This window comes from Seriola aureovittata, chromosome 14 (assembly GCF_021018895.1).
Source record: "Seriola aureovittata isolate HTS-2021-v1 ecotype China chromosome 14, ASM2101889v1, whole genome shotgun sequence".
Lineage (NCBI taxonomy): Eukaryota > Metazoa > Chordata > Actinopteri > Carangiformes > Carangidae > Seriola > Seriola aureovittata.
The window spans coordinates 8,366,046-8,387,114 of record NC_079377.1 but is presented as its reverse complement, the minus strand read 5'-3'; the positions used below and the strand labels follow the sequence as shown (position 1 = coordinate 8,387,114).

Here is a 21,069-nt window from a genome sequence, read left to right as displayed (position 1 = left end):
TTCCAATTTTTAAAAATTAATTTTTACGGTTAATGATATTACATGTTGACGTCATATTTTTGGTGGTGGTCGTGGTGGTGGTGTGTGTGTGTGCGTGCGCGCGTGCTGGGAGTCGGGTGTGGGTAACTGGACTGGATTAGCACAGAAATATTTTTGAATGAGTTTGTTTAGTGGAATGCTTCCATGAAAACGATGGGGGGCGATAAAGGCATCATTGTACAACTGGTCATCGGTAGTAAAGCCTTCACATGCACACTGTAGGTGAAGACCGCAGCTATAGTCTAACAGGCAATATATCATTGTTCTGCAAAGCTCAGAGTGTGATAAATTATTATTTATACAAGCAACGGTCAAAGCAAGTCACAGTCTACTGTGCTTTTCTGTTGTTTTATGTGCTTATTTAGAGGGAGCCTCACTTTGTGGAGCAATGTCAGTATGTCCAGACAAAGAACAAGTTCCCCTAACATCAGTTTTTTTTTTTTTTTTTTGTATTTCCCATAAATAATATCTGACGCTCTGTTTATAGGCAGAATATACAATTTATAGGCAGCATATACAATGCTGCTTTATTACGGTCTGCTCTTGTATTCAATATACAGTGCACTGTATACCCCACTGAAAGAGTAAACAAGTGAAATGTTGTTTGTCTTCCAGTACCATATCCTCTGCTGTTTCCCTGCAGGAAGTTTATCCTCCACAATAACTAAAACTCCAATAAAGGGAAACAAACAGGCCTATTCCTCTGCTTGTGGCTAGCTGCAGACACAACAATTAGGTGTTCTTGGGTGTAAATGTAAGTTTCCATCACTTAATTTTCAGCGCTCTGGATTTATGTCCTTTTGGCTTCACAGGTCCCATCTGAACAGATCAGGCATAAAGAGTTCCCTGCTCCTTTAGCGTTAAAATCAATAAGACACCATTATTTTTCACTGGGTTTTATGTCTGGGAAGGATTAGTTTTCTGTGGGGCTGTGCTGAACTAAGTAGGCACAAGAGTGTTTTAAGATGGCTCCAGTATGTGCATGGCCTGGTATAACATTTAACATATTTTCCTTTAACACCAAAAATGTTTGGCTTAAATCCAGCTGTCATAGGGCTGCACATCATGGAGGCAATTTTTCAGCTGACCACTCTCCTGAACGGACATAAAGACATCTGTAGTGATGTGTGAAGAATTTGCTATTATTGTGCACAAAAGCGAAAAACCACCCAATTAATTTCCTCGTTTTCTCTGTCGTCATGCAAATATTTCTATTAGTTAACATAGTTTCCAACCCAGTTTGAATTAATGCCTCATTATGTAGGTGCACACAATACTTAACCTTTTTGATCTTAAATTTCAGTGTTTACTGGCTTTCCTGGCTTTTTGTTGGAAAGTTTATGTTTTTTTACAGTACAGAAGGGAAGGCAGGTGTTTTCCAGATGGATGAAACATAGATTAAAGACAAGATCTTCCCTAATGTAGATGAAAATGCGGCTGCTGAGGTACCCCATCTCACCCACTGCTAGCAGTGCACTCCTGGAGGGAGACCTATTCAGCAGCCATAATAATGACAATGCCAAGGCACATCTTTCAATCTTACTTTGAATAGAGATCTGTTGCATTCTGCCATCAATCCGGTGCAGAATGGGCCCTGAAGAAGAAATATGTTCTCATCTATTTCTAAAAGCGCCTTCTGCCTGACTAACCAGACAATGGGTAATTGAGCCGGATAGATATCTTTCAAAATAAAGTTATGTGCACAATGTGTTCTCAGCTGAACAATAAGGCACCTGTCAGGTTTGGCAGAGAAACGGCTTCCTGTGACATGTCCAGGGGCCATATCCAGTTGTTATCATTGCAGAGCTGTTTAGGATGTCTTCCGACCTAGTGGGCTCGGAGACGCCCCACTACAACCGTTATGTTGTGTTTGGACACAGAAATTGCCTGTAAAGATATTACAATAACAAACAGTTGTTTGGGGGCTTTGTTTAGGTTTGGGAAATTGCTTAACAGTAGCGAGTGAGTTCAGTCTTCTTGTGCACTGACTGGTCTACTGGTCTTTCCCTTTCTTTGTCTCTGTTCCCACGGTTCTTTGCTACCGGTGTGCAAACTAGTCATGATTTGGAGAACAGCAGAAGGAAAAAAAAACTGGACTTAGGGGTGATGCATTTCTTCTTATTGTACCATAGAAAAATGCCAAAGCATTTGGTGCCTCTTTCCAACAGATCCCACACCGCATCCATGTGACAGGGATCAGGAACCGTGGTCTGGTCTGTGCTGGCCGACCAGCTGACCGGCTGGCTGGCTGGCTGGCTGACTGGTTAGCCAGGAGTCACAATAGGCCTCTCCAGCCAAATCCTGTTGCTTCAAAACCAACCAACCAGCAGACAGGGGATCACATGCTGCCTGCGCCTGTTGTGAGAGCCAGACTCTCTCTTCGTCTTTTCTGCCAGCCTTTGTTTTGATTGCAGTCTGGATTTATGGAAGAATTTAAGCCCACTCATCACTGTCAGGGAAAGCACAGATGCCGTCATTAGGTTGATGTTTTTTTTATGAATCGATTCCCTGTTCCACGGGGGATCTGTTTGTGGTGGAGGTGCGTGGTTTACTGAGCAGTGTTCATAATGTGTACAGTACTGACAAAGACTTGAAATACGGCTTACTTTTGATTTGGGGTATCAAATAGATTTGTAAAATTCCTGATCATGTGAAAACTCCTGAACTATCTACCTCATCAGTGCCAGAAATGCTTCCCACCGGTTTGGAATAAAAAGCAGCAATAAACCTTTCGTATTATTATCTGAGGCATGTTGAAAAATGGCTACCATGGGATCTTCCACTCCCACTGCTTCAAGGTCAGTGTGTTGGATTCTCTTAGGGTCACTCATAATTTTAGTCTGAAGTGCACATTATGGGACTTCTCATGTGTAATCAGTGTAATGGCATCAAGACAGCATGTTTAACAGCTTTGCTCAGGCGCTGGCGTATGTCATTGTGCATCTCTGGGAACCACAGGAAGACGCCAGCAGCCCTTCACGGCACCATATTTCCACTCTTTATGTGATGTGCACAAATGAGATGTTATGGCCTGTGGTGCATTGCTTAAGGATATATGTGGATTGGCGTCCTCATGTGCCACTCTGTTTGTTTATTTGTTTGTGTCTAGTAAATGTATCGTTGGTTAATCTGATCTTGCTCATGTGGGTAAGCCTTATAGTGGATACACTAGATTAGACACAGATGGATGATGTGTTTGGTCAGATATGACACCTGCCATTTAAAGGCATTTTGCCTAGAGATTTCTCTATTGTACTTTACATTGGTTTTTAAGGAGGAATGGTGCAGTTTTCATGGTATTAGTAAATGTCTAAAACTGTCTAAAATAGCTGCTCGACAGCCCATCTCTTTAACTTGCCACCCTCTTGCCACTAATCCAGTGGCTTTCTGGTGTGCCAGGAACATTTGGATGAAAAAGCACTGCCATGGTTGGAGGGGGAAGCTGCTGGATGGAGCAGATGGTATAATGACAGATGTCAAATGCTGATGGCGACGACACTGTCAACGTCTGCTGATACACATCCGAGCTTCTGAGGGACCGAGGACGAGGTGAGATGCCGGGTCAGGAGGGAGGTTAAAGGTTTGAGCCCTCTGATGACTGACTTTGCCATCACTGCCTGTACATGCATGGCTAGACCATTAATGGAAAAGATTAGGCATCTGATAGCTACAGCTGGAGCAATGGATGATACACAGTATGTTTCTCAATATCCTTGATACAGCTGTTTTAAAGACCTTTTGTTGCATTGCGGATGGAAAATAAGCAACAACATATTGTCATATATCAGTGTATCAGATATCATTACTGTGTCACTGGTCATGAAAACATCATCATGTGACCAGCTTAGACCAGCCTGGACCTCACTATTTAATGATGACCTTTTGAAACCACACATGACTTCTGGACTAAGCTCCATCATACACATGAGTGACAGGCGGAGCTCCATATGACCTTTACTGTATGGCGGTGGTTTACAGATGTAGCCCTCACAGCCAACACAGATGTGTAACTATATGATATTTTTCCATCTGATAGAAAATCATTAATTCTCCAGATAATCTCTTCAATCTTCAGACACAATGGTGAAACGTGGGTCATCTCAGTTTATAAAGGAGGACCATGATCGTCATAATTTCTGAAGATTTTGAAAATGAAGGAGCTCACCCCACCCCACTGGTTATGCACAGTGGGGTGAGATAATGGTGCAGTTATACCTACAGCTTGATCATAAAGCTATAGAGCAAAATGGAGGGAAACTACAGTCGTCTGGCTTTGCACTAAAGCTTTTAGTCTTCCTGTTATACAATAGTTTTATTTATACCCAGTGGACAGCGGTGCAAATACCCATTGTCAGAGCTCTGAGCAGGGGAGCATCACTCTTATTTCACCAAGCCAATCATTTCATGTCATTCCAAAAAACATCATTTTCATGCATTATGGATTTGCACTAGTGGAGAATATAGGAAAATGTGTCTTGCCAAGATGAATTATGTCTGCACCTCTTGTTCCCTTAGGGACTCATTAGTGTCCATATCAGGAATGTTGGGGAAAAGGCCATTGAAAGTTGCTGACTCTCCCTCCATGTTTTGTCTACATGTCTGTCACTGGGTCACAATGGAGAGAATGAGCGTTGGCCAGTCATTAACCTGATGGCCACTGAGTCCAAGGACCAGTCGTGACCCATGGGGTTAACTCGGTCTGTGTTCCCCTCAGTGGGCCCAGACAATCGGGACTACTGACCTCTGTGGTCACAGCCAGCCTCCAATGGGAGATAAGAAGGGATTTGGTTTAGTGCTGGTGTGCATACCTCTTTGCTGCTGTAGCGAAAAAGAAAGGGCCTGTCTGAATTGGCAGACAGGACTGGGTGTGGGTGATACATCCAGAGTTCATACTGCATGCCATTACGGCCTCTGTAGATTTTCTGTCTTTGTGTCTTTGTCTATTCATTTGTTGAATTCCACTTAAGTATAGATGACAAATATGGAACTCTAAAATAACATTTATTAGATACAAAAAGAAATGTAAAATAAAAAAAGCATAATGTATAGATTCAGAAAAATGTGAAAATGAACAAATAAATTCTTGATGAGTTCCCACCTTGTCCCCCCTCAACCAATAAAAATTATGAAATAATATATAAACAGTGAGTTGAGTTAATTTGTGGGTCCGAGAGGGTGGAATTATTTCGCAATTTCTTGGTTCATTTTATTATTTTTTGTATTTATTAATAGGATTATTTATTTCATAATATCTGTTTATGTGATATTAGCCATGTTAGAGTCCTCAAAGGTGCAGCAAACTGGACCTGTAGTCACAGAATCTAGGCCAATCCTGCACGAAAGCCCCCGCGCAAACATCTGCGCCCTTGACTGACAAATCGACCTCGGGTAAGCCAAGGAGCAAATAGCCATTGGTTGAGTTGTTTTAAAGCATAAAAGTATGCTGACTTGTTTCTGATAGAGGTTCATTGTAATTAACAAGTCAAATGGAGCAGAGCCGTGACAGATGTGCCATAAAGTGTGTTTGCGTGTGTGCGAGAAAGTCACTGAGGCATTGCTGCTGGAGCCAGTATCCTTCACTTAACCTCACCAGTGCACTGCAGTGCTTCCAATCCACACTGTTGTTGAAGCATGAGGCACTGTCGAAATACAATTTAACCTACATGAACAGTAGGGTTGCTTCAGTACATATTACACAGTGCACTGAAAGACAGCTTCTTTAAACAGTATTTCCTCAAGGTGTGAAGAATATAAGGATCTAAGAATAAAAGGAAAATCTAAGGGATATTTTATTATTCTGTTTTTTAGAGGCTGCTTTGTTGTTGTGACTTCTCCTGTTCTGCTTTGTGTGCAGTTCTGATGGGAATGTACAAGATTTCTGGGTATCAGCTGTTTTACAGGAAGGAAATTTCTCCAAAACAGCCCTTTATCAATTGTGAGAAACTCTGTTTTTTTTGTTTTTTTTTGTTGGTTCCTTTCATGTTGCCAGCTCACTAACACGAGACAAATTAGAAAGTCTTGTCATGGTCTGTAGTTTGTCATTGTGTTTCTTAAAAGCGCTGACGAAACGCATTGGGAGGAGGATGTTTTTCTTGTTTGTGTTTCCACTAGTCCATAAATCAAATGATGATAATGTGTTTACTTTACTGAATATATGTGGTTTATCCAAGAAATCCCAGAAGTATAACACAACTTTGGTCATGTGCAGTTTCGTTTCTAGTGTGTTTTTCAAACTGTTGTGATGCAATGTATTATTCTGATTGTGTTATTATTTTCATTTGACAGCAACAGCGAGCTGTCAAGCTGTCAAGCTGTTGGAGACACCGTAACATTCTTCCACGCCAAGCTTTTCTCAATTTCTAGAGCTTCATTTGGTCAAAATAAACTTTATAACCTTATCCTCCTGTCAGTGTCCTTGAAATATAAATATTTTGTGTCTTGTAGTTCACTTCAGCTTTTGAATTATGCACACCATTAAACCAGAACATTACTATGAAGCCTTTGTGTCCACTTACTGAAGCACAAAAATGCCTGTACATCATTTTGCCTTTGGCCTATTCTTGTAACTTGCTGTTAGCAAAGACGTGGTTGTGGCTATTTTAGATGAGGCTGAGATACTGGAGTTACTGGTGTGTGTGGGAAACCCTTTTACATAGAGTGGAAGGGAAGGCTAAAGCAGAGAGGAGCTGAACTGTGCATGGCTTGCAGTCAGCCTGGCCTTTCCTTGTACCCGGGGCTGCTGCAACAGTGGTATGATGTGTTTAAGGAGCACCGGTCCAGCCAAGCAGAGCTAATTCAAAGCTAGAGTAGTATATTCCATCTCACTTGTTTTTTTTCCTCTTTCTTTGCTACATCATTTTGACTGGCCTTCCTTTTATGCGATTTGTAAAGGCTGTTGACGGAGGATAATGATCTGGAGTGACAGTGGCCTGATTTTTTTTTTTTTTTTTTTTTTCCTTTCTCTTGCTTCTGTAATCGCACTGTCTGTTAATGTGGAGGAGATCAAGTGCTCCCCTCCTCCTCTCCGCTGAAGAGTATAGAAAGCTGCCATGGACGTTTGGAGGTTAGCCATAGGGGTTAGGATGCTGTGGGATCCAGAGCCAGTGGGGAAATACATTTGATACTGAATGCTGGCCTTTATATGGGTTTACTGCCTTAAAAGAAGAAGGGACAAAAGAAAAGGAGATTACATAACACATTCAGGCAAACACTGGCCCAGACACTATGTTAGGATCCTAACAAGAGATCTCTGTATAAGTAATTCTTACAATGCCTAACAGTTACACTGTGTGTTCATTCAGTGCTTACCTTCCCCAGGCTGTGTTTACTGCAAGCCCGTGGAACCTCTCTGAAATGTAAACAGGACTGTAGGGCCACATACAGTTCAGCTCTGAGCTCAACACAATTGAACACACAACTGCTGGATACACAGCCAGGTGCTGTGTATCTGACCACAGGAGCAGCTGTATAATTACACTGTTCTCATTTGTCTCAAGATAATCTGTGTTTAGGTGGAGAAGACAAACACCAAAAGGTTAGAGGTCAGAATAAGCCTCCAGCTTGTTGATGGATTTACTTTGTTGTATATTTACTTTAATATCTTACCTTTTCCTCCAGTGATACTCTGCTGACTCAGGTCTTTGTTGTTCACTATGTGAAGCTCCAAAGGTTAAGTTGACACATGCCAAGAATCCAAGTTTCTTCTCGCTAACCTGGTTCCTCCCAGTCCCCTCCCTGATTGAGGAAACAGTTTCTCATTTAATGACTCTAAACAAGGTTACCGCAGAAAGCCAACAATAATCAGGTTAGTTAAATGCATGTTAACACAGTTACTCTCATCAGTTCACACACGGAGATCCATTCTCTCAGGTGGTGACATTTGACATTTTCTCGGGGTGGGCAAGGAGAGAAATGAGTGGCAGTTAATTGTTTCCTGTCATTTTGTTTAATTTTCACTGAAAGGTGGTCCAAGTCTGGGATCCCCGAGGAGGAGACTGCTTGCATTTCCCCAGACTTAAAACAGAGCCAGTTCCCTGTTTGTTGATTTCATGGATTGCTGCTTCACCTTTGCTTTATCCCCTCAGTGTTTTTGTTGTCGCACTGCAGAATCAACAACATGGCCATGGCTAGGTTTACAGAGTATAATGTGATGGCTTTGTGAACGTTTTCTTGCCATAGAAGCTGTAAAAAGACACACCCCTAACCTTGAGCCTCTGCTTGATAGGATTTTGCCCCAGGGAGTCCCATACTGGAATACTGTGGTTGTTACTGATCTAGTATTGATTGGTGTTATTGTCTGTACTTTCTCAGGGCTGATAGCAATGCTGACAATTCAAATGTTTCATATTTGTGAGGTGCTACTTCAAGGTCAGATGCATAGTGCTAAAAGGACTCTCTTATTAACTAGGTAGGTTGACTAATGTCTTATTTATAGCAACAGCCTGTGGGAGTTGTCCATCTTATCAAACCCTGCTCGATATACCACTGCGTTTGCAGTCTATCTAAATGAAAGCAAGACTTTCCTCTTGATTCTGTTGCTTGGTTGACCCTGAGTGCATGTTGTACAGCTGCCAGCGCCTGGTGTTCTCTCTGAATGCTGCCATCTTGGTGACATTCTTCAGAGCCTGCTGCAGTTTAGAGATAAGGAAGAGAGGAATAAGGAAATCTGAGCTTATTTGGGATGCCGTTGTAAAGTCTGGCCAGCTCTGTGATTAAGGACAGACACCTTCCTGAGCACATTTTTCATCTTGTGCCCGATCTCTGCTTGAGTGAGGTGGAAGTACATTAAAGAATCTAACTCCAGCTCTTTTAATGTCATTCTGAATGACATAAATATTAATGCCAGAGGACTTCCATTTGTATTCGCCAGTTAGGTCTCTCTGGAGGAAATGCTGCAGTTTGCAAGACAACTGTACTCCTTATGACTGGTGTGATGGTTGTTCTTCATCTGCTCCTCCAATTCTTTGTATGTTCCCTTCCCCCCTTCACGAGAGCACCTCATCAGATTGTTGGCCTCGATCGGTTCTGAAGGTCAAAGGTCACTTGATCACTGGGGGACCTCACGTCAGATCAGATCAGTGCACTTAGCTGCTTGTGGAAGTCAAGGAATGAAGGAATGAAGGAATGAATTCATCCGCGCTCATCTCCCTGGACACTTTTCCCCATTTAACATTCAGAATGGGAGGATGGGAAGATGGTGGTGGGACGAGATAGAGAGATAGTGAGGTTAAAAACGAGCATTCATGTCACTTCCTCCTCTCAACACTTTTTTTATGAATCACATACACTGTGTGCAGGTGTGTGCACAGATATTTAGCAGGAGATGACGATGACCAGTTGATTGGAGGAATGGAATACGCTGTATGTGAGTTTTGTTTGTATATGGCAGCTGACTCCTCTCTAAATCAGTGAGATCAAGGCTTTGCTGATGAGTGGCAATAGAGAGTGAAGCACATTTTTAGAGTGCAGTGTTTCCCCTGATGCTTTGCTGTATCGTTAACATTATCAATCTGTACATGGAGACAAAAGCAAACTGCGTGATTGTGAACACGTGGGTGTGCATGTAACACTGCGTCCATTTGTGTGTGTTTATACGTAGGTGTGCGTGTGTGGATGGCTCTCAGTGGGTGGTTAGTCTTTGACACCCTTTTAGTCACCACACCTCCCTTAAACACACCCACTGCATGCCATGCCAGCTGCAGCTGTTGTGCCTCAATGCTAGAGATGTAGAAAATTCCTCTCACTCTGCAATTAGAGCTGCAGATTGCTGAATAGCGCACATTGCGATGTCCTAAAATTGCACTTGGTCGCCTTTCTACTACCAAGAACACTGAGTAAATAGAAACTGATGAGGGCGAATCATGAATAAACCGGCCCCGTCTGCCTCCGAGTTGACAGATTGTGTTTTGTGCAAACCGCTCCTTGTGATGTGCTGTTGCCCTGGTTAAAGAAACCAAAGGGTGGAAAAAGGCCTCATTGATGGGGTGGGTTTCTCACGCCTGACTGAGAATGTTCGCTTTCCATCGAGTCAAGTGGTGTATTGTGATCTCAACCAAAGAAATGCAAATATATAGAACAGATGTACTACCTCTTTTCCCCCTGTTTGTCGGCAGGAGTAATCCCTCACTCTGGTGGAGATTGTGTTGGGTGCGCTCCGGGTGCAAGACTAAAGTGTTAACAAGGGAAAAGCCATGTCACCCTGGCACATGTGATGGCTGCCCGCCTTTCAGGGCCTTTTCTCAATAAGCCTAGATGCTCAGGACAGATAAATGGAGGCTTTTGTGGCCTTTGCCAGAGGGAGAATCAGACAATGAAGGACACACACAGAGCAAGGTCTTTTCCAGAGAAAACAGCTAAAAGCAGCATTTCTACACTCCCTCCTCCTTTTTCTCTTTCACTCCCTCCTTCACTTTCTCCTGTTTCTCACTCTCACTTGCTTCCCGAATCTTTTCCTCCTCCGTGAGAACTGAACCTTGCTCCCATAATGTTTCCATAAACGGGCTGAGGGAATGGAAATAACTCAGACCATTTCCCATTGCCTCCCTCTATCCACTCTCCCCCCACTAGCAGTCCCTTTACAGGGCTGTGGACAGTACTTAAGCACACTTCCCTTAATGATGCACAGTGTTTTGCACTGCTCTGAGCACGAGTAGAGTGCACATTTTACGGCATCTCATACACCCTGGACACAGTAGCCTTAATATAGCTGTGCTACTGCTACTCCACTGCATATCCTTCAATATGGCCAGGAGACACTGCCTCAGAATTACTAGTTATTGTATTCCTGTTCCTCTATAACCTATCATCTCTTCCTATTCAGGTTCTCTTCTCTTCCCTATCTTTCCACTCTCTATTCTTTTCTATTTTCCTCTCCTCTCCCCTTTGTGACTCTTGGCATGTTGTTGTCTTAACTGTCACGTTGTGGCTGTCTGGGGTTTTACATCTACATTTGCATGTCGGTTGTTGCCTACATCTGCAGGCCATCCTGCCAGGACTGGGCAATCTCTCATGTGGGTGGCTGCCCTGGGAACAGATGTTTTTGATGCCACTTGTAGGGGAAAAGCTTTGAAAGTGACTCCATAAAAGAGATGCCAGCTGCATGACAAACCAGGGTCGCCTAGTTCTCAGGAATTCTTTCGAAGCCGCTTCTCTCTGAGCTCTGCAAACATGGCCTGTGGAGAATAAGAAGAGTTTTCACTTAATCAGACTGTTCCCTTTGGAGAACTTCATTAATTACAGAAGGAAGTTGCTGCACTGGAACATATGCTCCACATAGCTGCGGACTTCACTTTGAAAAAAAACTTCTGTTATGTTTCCTTTTTTCCACTCTTTGAGGGTGTAGTAGATTTTCATTGTGGCTATGAACAGCATGCCAACAGGTTGGTACAATTCTGGATGTAACCCTTGTGACGCTGCTTGTTTGTTTGTAATGTTGCTCTGCAGTTCTCTAGCCAGCCGTGGTGCAGGAATCTGGCAACCTCCACAGTCATCTAAAAGCACTGGCAACTTAGCCCATGCTGCTGTTAACAATATGGTTTCCAGTGTCAACTTTCCTTTGCTTCCTGACTGCCTGCTGCTGCTGCACACATCCGTAGAGCAGCACCCCTGATCTGGCATGCAGCGCGCGCTCTCCTGCCAAACTTTCAATGAAAAGCAGCTCTCTGGCCGGTGATTATTATTCACGTGCTAATTTTAGCCCCTGCAATCGTCAAAAACCCTTATTATGTGCTCTATGGATGAAGAACGTCATCTGTGCAACACACAAATGTGCTGAGCCGGAACTACTGGTGTCTGCCAACTTTGCCAAAGTATAGTTTGTAGGTTGCGGTTGTAACGCTGGTACTCTGCCTCAGGAGATTTGTACAGATCCTAATCATATGTTCATAGGTAATGAAAGAGCAAAACTGCAGAATATAAACAAGACTTGGATAAGCACTTAACTGCTGAAGACATCCTCAACCTGCCAGTGGCAATGTTGTAGTGTTCAAAAGTTAAAAATGTTTTATGCTTCAATTATTTATCTCATGAGCCCACAGATTTATCCTGTCACCCCTTGGTTCAGAGATTGGAAATGACTTTTCTTAAACCAACTGGTTCACCTTTTACAGATTTTGTCCAATATTTTTTCTCATGTTGCTTTGTTTTGCTCAAAACCCAGCAACAATAAGTCTGCCCCTGTCTTCACCCTATCCCCACTCATCTCTGTGGTGCTCTCTCTCCTCTCTCCTTTCCCCCCACCAACTTTCTGTCTTTGTTCTGAAGGAAGGTCTGCTGTCACTCAAGGCTGTCATATGCAGGAAAAGTTGCCTAGCAACAACCTAGAGGGATGCAAAGCCACTGTTTACTCTCCACCCCCTCACCTCATGTGCCCACTACCCCCTTCTCTTTCACTCTCCTCCTCTGTTGTAGAGATGGAGCGGCATGGGAGGATAGTTGAGGCAGCGCAAACTCCTGCTCTCTGATGAATTCAGACAACAGATACAGAACAAACTGAAAGGAGGAGAGAAGGTGGAGAGGGGGGGGGGGCAAAGAGGGGAGTGTGACATTCAGAGATGCTGTGTCTGCCTGTTGCCTGCCAGCTGCTATTCCTCCCTTCCTCTCTGCAGGAGGAACAGACCATTTCCCTAACAGCCCGTCTCTCACTCTGCATAACTAAGGAGGAACTTGTCCTAACACAGCATGCCATTATCAGGACTAAAAATACTGGGACACCAAATGTATCACATGCCTGGCTATCGTCACACCCTCATGAACCAGGGCTCAATCTAAGCGGACACAGGTGCCTTTCATTCTGTCTGGATTATTAAATGTCCCCAGGAGGAAGCAATCAGACAAATGGTCTTTGTTCTTCACCACATTATGCTGTTTTAACTTGTTTAGTTCTGTAATGATCTAGCAAGGCTGAGGCTTCACACTACCAAACTGAGTGTAGTTGTCAGGTTGACCATAGAACAATAAAAGATTGGTCATCTTACCCAATACGATAAAAAACAGCTTCAAAATCTCACAGGAGTCTCCAGGAGGAGATTCTGCCCAATGCTAATGTATAAAGGAGTACGGTAGTTTGACGTTATGGAAAATACACCTATTCACTTTCTTACCATGAGTTGGTTGAGAAGACCGATACTACTGTCATATGAGTCTGCTAAAAATGAAAGCCAGGAGCCAGTTAGCTTAGTTTAGTTTGGCATAAAGACTAGCAGCAGAGTGGAAAGGTTAGCTTGATAAAAAATGTGTATTTGATGTTACTGCACTCGGCCAAGAAATACTCGCTTTAATCTTCTCGTCTAACTCATGTTTCTAAGTATATTTCCCAAAAGGTCTAACTATCCTTTAAAGCATGCAGTATGTGAAGTGCACAGCTAATTTGCACTATCCAAAGCGTAACCTTTCTCTTTTTCAAAGTCTCTGAAAAAGTCTTGTCATGATAGGGACATCAGTAGAAACATTGAAACTCTTAATTAACAGAAACTTTGTGTCTGGCCAAATAGTCCCATCTTCAGTGTGAATTCCCATGTGAACAAAATAAAATGCACCTTAAGTGTCTCAAGAAAAACAGTCCTCTGCCACTAAATGTAAATTCTTTTTGTTAGAGTTTCACCTATTTTCTCTTTTTGAGTGACGACTATTGGCCAAGTCCCCAAAGGTTCAGTTCATTTATTTAAATCAGTCAAAACTCTGCACAGCAAGTGAACTATAAACTGTGAAAGATGTTTTCTCAGTGTTTGTGAATGTCGGTCGTCCATATGTGTATCCGTCTGTGTAATGACTACCCTTGGTATGTAAATTACCCATCAGACCTGGTCGTCCATGTGCAAATGAGCAGTGTTTGTGGGATTGTGTTTTTGACCACAGGCACTGCTGCACATGTGTGTGTAGGCTGATGAATAGTTTGTCTGTTTGCTGGGATGCAGTGACAAGAACTGCTAAGTGTTACCTCCTGGGGCTTCCCACTCTTCAAATAAAACTCTTTCCTTCCCCTCAACTCAAATCAAAGCTGAGAACCTGTGAGCAGAGGCTGGATCAAAGCAGAATGTGGCACAAAGACCTGTACTTGCTGCCATTCATTCAGCTTGATTAAAGTCTGTCATTTCCTGCTATTAACATGCTCCTACCTCCAACCAGAAACAGACAGAGCAAAGCAGTCATCAGGAAGTGGTTAGAATGACACTGTTTTAGTGTTTTTCCAATTAAGCGCCACGAAACTCAATTATGTTGCACTATGCAAGAGGAGAAATGTATCATCAAAACTCAATTACCTTACAGAGGTGTTCTTTACTTAGTTTTTATGTGGCCGAGGAAGGCTGACTTCCTCTGAAATAACATACTTACACATATTTATACCTGGTAGTTGCACAGCATAACTGCAGTTTTCTGGTTTTGGCTATTATGAGGGTTAAAAGTACCTCACTCAAAGGTGCTTTAGTGGTCGCTGAGAAGGTTTTCCACACCCATGTTTCATCATAGTTCACAGATTTCAACCATAAATCCTCATAGTCACAAGTCTGCTTCTTTAATTCCATGTTAGAGCCAGTGACACAACATCCTGACCTCAAACAACTAGTATCAACAAACAACAACTGTTCAAACACGTAATGACGGCTGACTGCCTGACATCTTCTGGTCAAAGATGAATTTGAACACCACAAAGACTGCAGCTTGCAGCCAGATGACCTGCACTTGCACAAGAGGAAATAACCACTCAGACTTCTGTATATGTAATCCACAGAACAAGAACATAGCAAAAGACAAACAAAATCTTTGTCTTTGGTCATTTTCACCATGTGAACCAGTTTAAATGCTCTCACTAAATGATTGACAAATGAACAGAGAATATGTTTAATAAAAACTGTGGCTGTAAAGTTTGACTGCTCAGTAATGCCCCAAACAGTGCTCAACATTTGTATCTTTTCACCAATTTTAAATGGGTTCACCTACTCCTCTTTTCTTCTACAAGCAAAAGACCACAACTGACCATGTTTGTGAATATCTAAGCAAAGCACCACACAACAGAGCCATTTGCAACTTTTTGATGGACCGCTGTCTTATTATTTCCTGCCTGGCAGGCGCAGAACGCACACGAATGTGCGAACAGCGGTCAGCTTGATGACAGCTGTAGTCTTTATCAGAAGATGTGAGGCAGCACATCAGTCAGTCTGTGTTGGTGCTACTTCTTTGGCTTGTGTGTATGGAGGCCCTTAAACCCACAGCTGTTTGCAGTGAAGCACTGGAGAGTAGAGATGAGATTCTTTTTTTCATACATTCTTCTCCCTCGCTCTTACGACTATCACAGCCTTTCCTCTCCTTTCCTCCCTCCTGTCTGTCGCTCTTTGTACAGGTGTGAATGCACCCAGGATGCATTGAGGATGCATTTGAGATCCGATCGCTCAGAACGCATTCAGAGGTGGTCTGGGCCACATGTGGCCACATTCTTTTAGCAGTGTGAATGCAAATGTTTCCTGGGCAACATTGAAGGACCGCCTACTCTACTATCGCTGACACTCGAGTGGTCACTCGAGACTGTTGTGGAGACACAGTCTAAAGCCAGGTGTGAACTGACGTACTTAGAGCTGTCCTCTGGTGATTGGGTCACCCGAGACGCATGTTAATGGCAGGTCTGAACTGGGCCCCTGCCTCTGCTGAAGGTAAAAATGTGCAAACTCAGCATATGGCATGTGGATTGAAGGATTATCAGTTTTGAAAGAAGGGCTATTCTCCTCTCTGGTCATGTCTTTCTCCTCTTATCTCAGTGTGTTTAAGTTGGTCATGGTTGCTGCCTGCTCTGTTTGTCAGACAGACCTTTGTACCAAGCTGCAGTTCATGTGACAGGGAACAGATAAATGAATTCCTCTGTCTCCCACTGCTCCAAATGTCAGCCATCGCAAGGAGCTATGAAGGTCACAGGCTTGACCTGGGCATCTTTTCTGGTGAACAATAGCTTTTCCCCGCTCTTTTTTCTTGTCCTTCCTGTCAGCCAAAGAAGCTCTGAATGTCATGTTCCACCCCCCAACCCCACCCCCCAACTACCAACACCACCACCCAGCAGTCTCCTCCGCGGCCCCCCACCAAACACAGCCACCTACTTTCCCTTACATATGCTAATGTTGCAGTCTCATTCAGCTGTTGGTGGCTTTGTCACAGGGGGAGGGAGAGAGTTGTGTGCATTAAGGGGCAGCTGTATGCATTTCGCTAAATTGACTCCCCAATGGTTGCCAGACTCGTCCTTATTTTACTCTCTCCGTCTTTTTTTACTTCTTCTTTCTCCATTTTGTCCTCACACTAGTTATTGGATAAAGGAGCAGGAGGAAGAGTTGTGGCACTGTTGTTTATTTTAGAGGCTTTCTGCTGTGAAGTGTGGTGGATTTCTCTCTCCCTTGTGTGTTTTTTGGGTGGCTTGTACTCAACAAGTGGCTGATGGATTTAATGCACTTGGAAAGCATCTCCAGAGTGGGCTCATTACCACAGTGGCTCACGGTGCTTTGTGTCCTCTGCTCTTAGGATTTATGGCTCTGATGAAAAAGGACTCTCTTAATCAGGTAAGCATGGCAACTGTTGATGTCTAATGTTGTTTTTTCATGTAATGGCCTAATAGGAAAAAGTGTGAAGGCTAAAAAATGCAAATTGGCTTCAGTTTTACTTGCATTTATGTGCAGAGTAAGCTGTCTATAAAGCGAGGAAAGTCTTATTGGTTAGACAATAAGACTTTATGACAATATGAGCGGTCTAGCCTGCGGTATGTATCACAGGAGGAATTTGTGAGTGTGTGTTTCTGGCAGACACGGCAAAAAAAGTTCTTCCAAGGTGAATAAACGAGTGATTCATCTGTTGTATCTGTGCTTGCGCCTGTCCTCGTTGTAGTTATCTTTCCCTTGCATCCTCCGGGTGACTAAACCTCATTCTGTGTCAGCGGTGGAGCTTCCAGCTGCTGCCCAGACATCCAAATTCTCTCTCTTACGCCAGATTTCTGTCAGCAACACCAGACCAAGTGTGAAAACCAAACTTTGAAAAGAAAATTAGTACTGCTGAAGTGAGTAAAAGGAGGGGGAGATGGTCCATGGCACTGACACATTCTGAAGTGGCTCAGCTGGTCAGCATGTATAAATCCTGCTCCCTGAATGATGTGTGTGAATGTGTTTGCATCCGTATGTTGGTTCTCAGTCTTAACAGTGTCACACAGCTTACCTACTTCCCTCCTCTGCCGCACTGTTTCTCAGTGATAATGTGACAATCTGGACTCTGACTGACCTCGGTAGAGGAGCAGAATCGTGGATGTTCTCAGAGCTTTCGATCTGAACTCCTCACAAGTCTTTAAACAGCTTGCCTTTTGCGAGATGAGAGCGCTCTTCTCACCGTTTCTCTCCTCCTCTCCTTGTTTTCTTTCTCTCCTCTCACTGAGAGAGTGCACTCTGCTGACAGGCTGTCATTGGTATGGAGTTAGCTGGGAAAGCAGCAGGCTGCTGGGAAGTGGCAGAGGGGGGGATGTGTGCTGATGGAAATAGGTGGTGGTTTATTCTGGAGGCCTGCTGGGACACATCAACCCTGCACGTCCCTTTCTGTCTCCCCAATGCAGCGAAGGCCAGAGTGGCTAGGCCCAGTTTTTTTGGGGGGGACAGATGGTCCCTTTTGGAGACGGGCCACAGCACAGTGCTCTCTGTTTGTGGGGTTCCACTGGAGCAGCCAAGAACAAACACGGTCTCCTTCTGTTGGGAACATACAAGACCTTCAGACAGTGAGACCTGAATAGGCTCTGGGAGTGACATCTAAGATGATGCCTGCGTATCTTGGGTGTGATACTAACACTGGTCATTACGTAATGGTAACTGATATTCGGCTAAGTGCTTCATGATAGCCCTGCAAGTCACACAGCTAATAACACGGTATTCTATTAGTCATATTAGTCAGTATTCATTAATTATGTATCCGAATGGGGACTCTCTACTTTATTCGCAGCCAAGTTTACAACATCACTTAAATCTTTTAACTTGGTGCATTGTGGGTCTGTGTTTACTGTGGCGCTTGTTCTTTGTTCTCATGTGAATAAACGGGGCAAAATCTGTTGTCCTGTCTATTTTAATTCTCAGATCACCCTGAAACAACTAAAGGACAATGGCAGTGTGCTGCCTGGCAGGCGCTGGGCAGTTAGCCAGCTGGCAGAGCAACAGGGCAGGAGACTCCCATTTTCAGTTGAGCCAGGAGGAGGTCTGCCTCTCTCCCGCACTACCTACAGCCAGCACTACTACTACTGAGGCTCAGTTCAACTTAAGAACAGGGGCTCTTTTCTTTTCATAACATAACTTTACCGCATAGCTCGGCTCCACACCCTGTGAGTGTGAGTGTTTGAAGCTACCATCAGCGTTGGGACTGCGGTTAAGGTCCCACATGATGAATTGCTGTTGTGTTGATCTTGGCATGTAAAGTTGGTCGTTCCAGCGCTGCAGCTTCGGTGCACAAGGTGTAGTTTATGTTTTCACTTGGAATACTAATTACAAATGACCGATTAATTAAGTTCCCTCTTAGTTGTAACCAAGTGATAAGAGTCAGGTCTCTGAAAGCACTTTAATAAGACCTGTGATTTAATAAGAATATAGCATGCAGTAACTCTACTGGGTGATTGTTTTAGAGGCATAAATGCTGTGTTTGAACCATTTACATGCACAGCTTTATGACATGCTGTGGTGCTTCACAATACAATCAATTACTTTGAAAGACTCAATTGATGTTTCCAGAGAAAGATATCTGCAGTCATGTTGAGTGAATCAGTATTCACATAATTAGATTCACCTTGACTTCCCCTTCTTCTTCTTCTTCTTCTTCTTCTTCTTCTTCTTCTAGTTCGCTGGCTTCTATGCACAACCGTGGTGTTTCTTTTCTGGCAGACCCCTTTTTTTCTTTGTCTGTAACAAAGCATATGGTCGCTATTATGAGATTTGAACGTTGTGCAGGAAATGAAAAGAATTTACCATTTTGCAGTTTCTGTTGGGTAAACACGTACTGCTCCCTGAACCAAGTGGAATGGAGTCAGATCACGGGTGACCCCTGTGCTTTAGACTCAGCTGCAGCCAGCACATTCCAGATGGAGCTACTGCTAGCATGAAGCGGAGCAGGCTCAGGGGTGCACTGGTGTAGGAAAACAAGCCTCGTGTTCACATAAGCTGCCTCTACGATAAGACAATGGCTAGAAATAACCACCAGTCCAAACAACAAAGTCCATTGCAAAGCAAACAGCTATCTTTTGTTTAATTTTACGTGTCTGAACATAACTGTTGGCAGATGAGGTGTGGCGAGATGACTGTTGGAGGGCAGTGATCTCGTAGCCACAGGAGCAAATATCAGACAGTGCAGATCATAACATATATCCCCGGCCTCTTGTATTCCAGCTGTTGTCTGTGGAAAGCTGTTTGGTTTTCCTTGGGTGTTTTGGATGTATTGAAGTCTTATTCTGGTATGAAGCAACTTCCCTTTTGCAGAGATTCCTGTCTGGTCTGCTCAATCCAGAAGAGAAACAAGTGAAAGGATTTTTTAGTTGAGTTTTATATAGATCAAAACGCAGACAGAGCGCACAGAGCGTCTTTTGATGCAGCGCTCTTGCTAGAAGTTAGACTCCTGCAGACGCTGCAGTGCTTGTTTGATCAGGGCTGTGTTGTCCGTAAGTCTGCGCACCTGGGGCAATGACTGGGCATTAGCGAATGTGGGCATTTCCCACAGTGCATTGTGAGGCCCAGCGCTGTGGAAAAGATGAGACAGTGAGCGTATATGTTTACTCTGTGCTGTCTGACCTCCTTTTTTATCTCTTCTACTGACTGTTCTTCTGCTGTTGGGTCAACTCGGGTCTGTGTGCGCCGAGATGTAAACAAAAAGCCTCTAATCGTCTCGCTCCTGCAGATGCTGCCTCTGCTCAGCCCCTCACTGTGTGTGTTTGTGGGCATTGCCAGGTAAATTGGATCATGTCAGGATGGTCAGTGGTGATGACATGACACTCTCAAGCTTTCACTCGGAGATTTTTAGCTTGGCAGGACACAGCACACATTACACTGGCTGTCAAACGGAAATGAGTAGGTACTTTCAAAAGTAGAAAAGCACCCCTAGCTGTTTGAAAATGTCATGTGATTGCATGTTGCATGTTTTATGTGTTGATGTGACACCAAATATCAATAATTCCAAGGCAAAGAAATTAATTCCATTAATATGTTTGTTCACAAGGATCTACCAAGGCTGTTGTAGTTGTCTTTAGCAGCTCGTACTTGTGTCTTTGTATCACCTTTCATACTGCCGAGATTAGATAAGAAGCACTGGTAATGCACTGGAGTTTAGCATTCGCAGAAACCTGAAAACAGAATGTGTCAAAATCTGTCCTTTGAAATACACTTCTAATGTAATTAAATAAATGACAAGCCTATTGAGTTGGACTGCATATTGCTTGTTAATTAATTTAATTGACTTATGAAAATGATTAATAGATATAATTTAATGAAAAGGGTCACTTGTTTTTGGCACTTGATCAAAATAGCTGGCGCACATTCACCTCTTCCGTCTGTACCTGTCTCCTTGTTTGGTTAAGGGAATAAACTCATCATCTCCATCTCCAGGCTTCTCCTTCCTGTAACTATTAGTTGGAGCTGGTGCATCTACGCATTTCCTCAGCAAGGACAGACCTCAATTCCCCCCCAACCATTTTCAACAGCCACATTTGATTTCGGATTGAGTATACCAGAGCTCAAAAAGACAGGAAGTGATTCAGGGAGACCAGTGGGCAAGTGGAGGGTGAATTTTTCTGTTTGTTTACTGACAGTCGCATCCATATATCCTCTCAAATGGATGATGCTGTCACATTGCTGCCCATCACTAGTGAAGTGGTATTTTTAATTCTGTAGCTTATTACTTACTCAACCCCACTTAACCTAAAAAATATTAAGCATCTGTGGCTGTTAAATTCTCATCCATGTGAATATTTTAAAGGATAACTAGGATGAATATGGTTTCCTGTTAGTTTCCACACATCAGACTCGCTAATGCAGCTGGTTGGAACTCATT

At 43.3% G+C, this 21,069-nt stretch overlaps 1 protein-coding gene across 6 annotated transcripts in view; it reads left to right on the top strand.

Annotated features, from left to right (window-relative positions):
* Positions 1–21,069, top strand: part of LOC130181345 (signal-induced proliferation-associated 1-like protein 2) — an 80,699-nt gene that overhangs the window by 795 nt on the left and 58,835 nt on the right. The gene's annotated exons all lie outside the window — the stretch shown is intronic.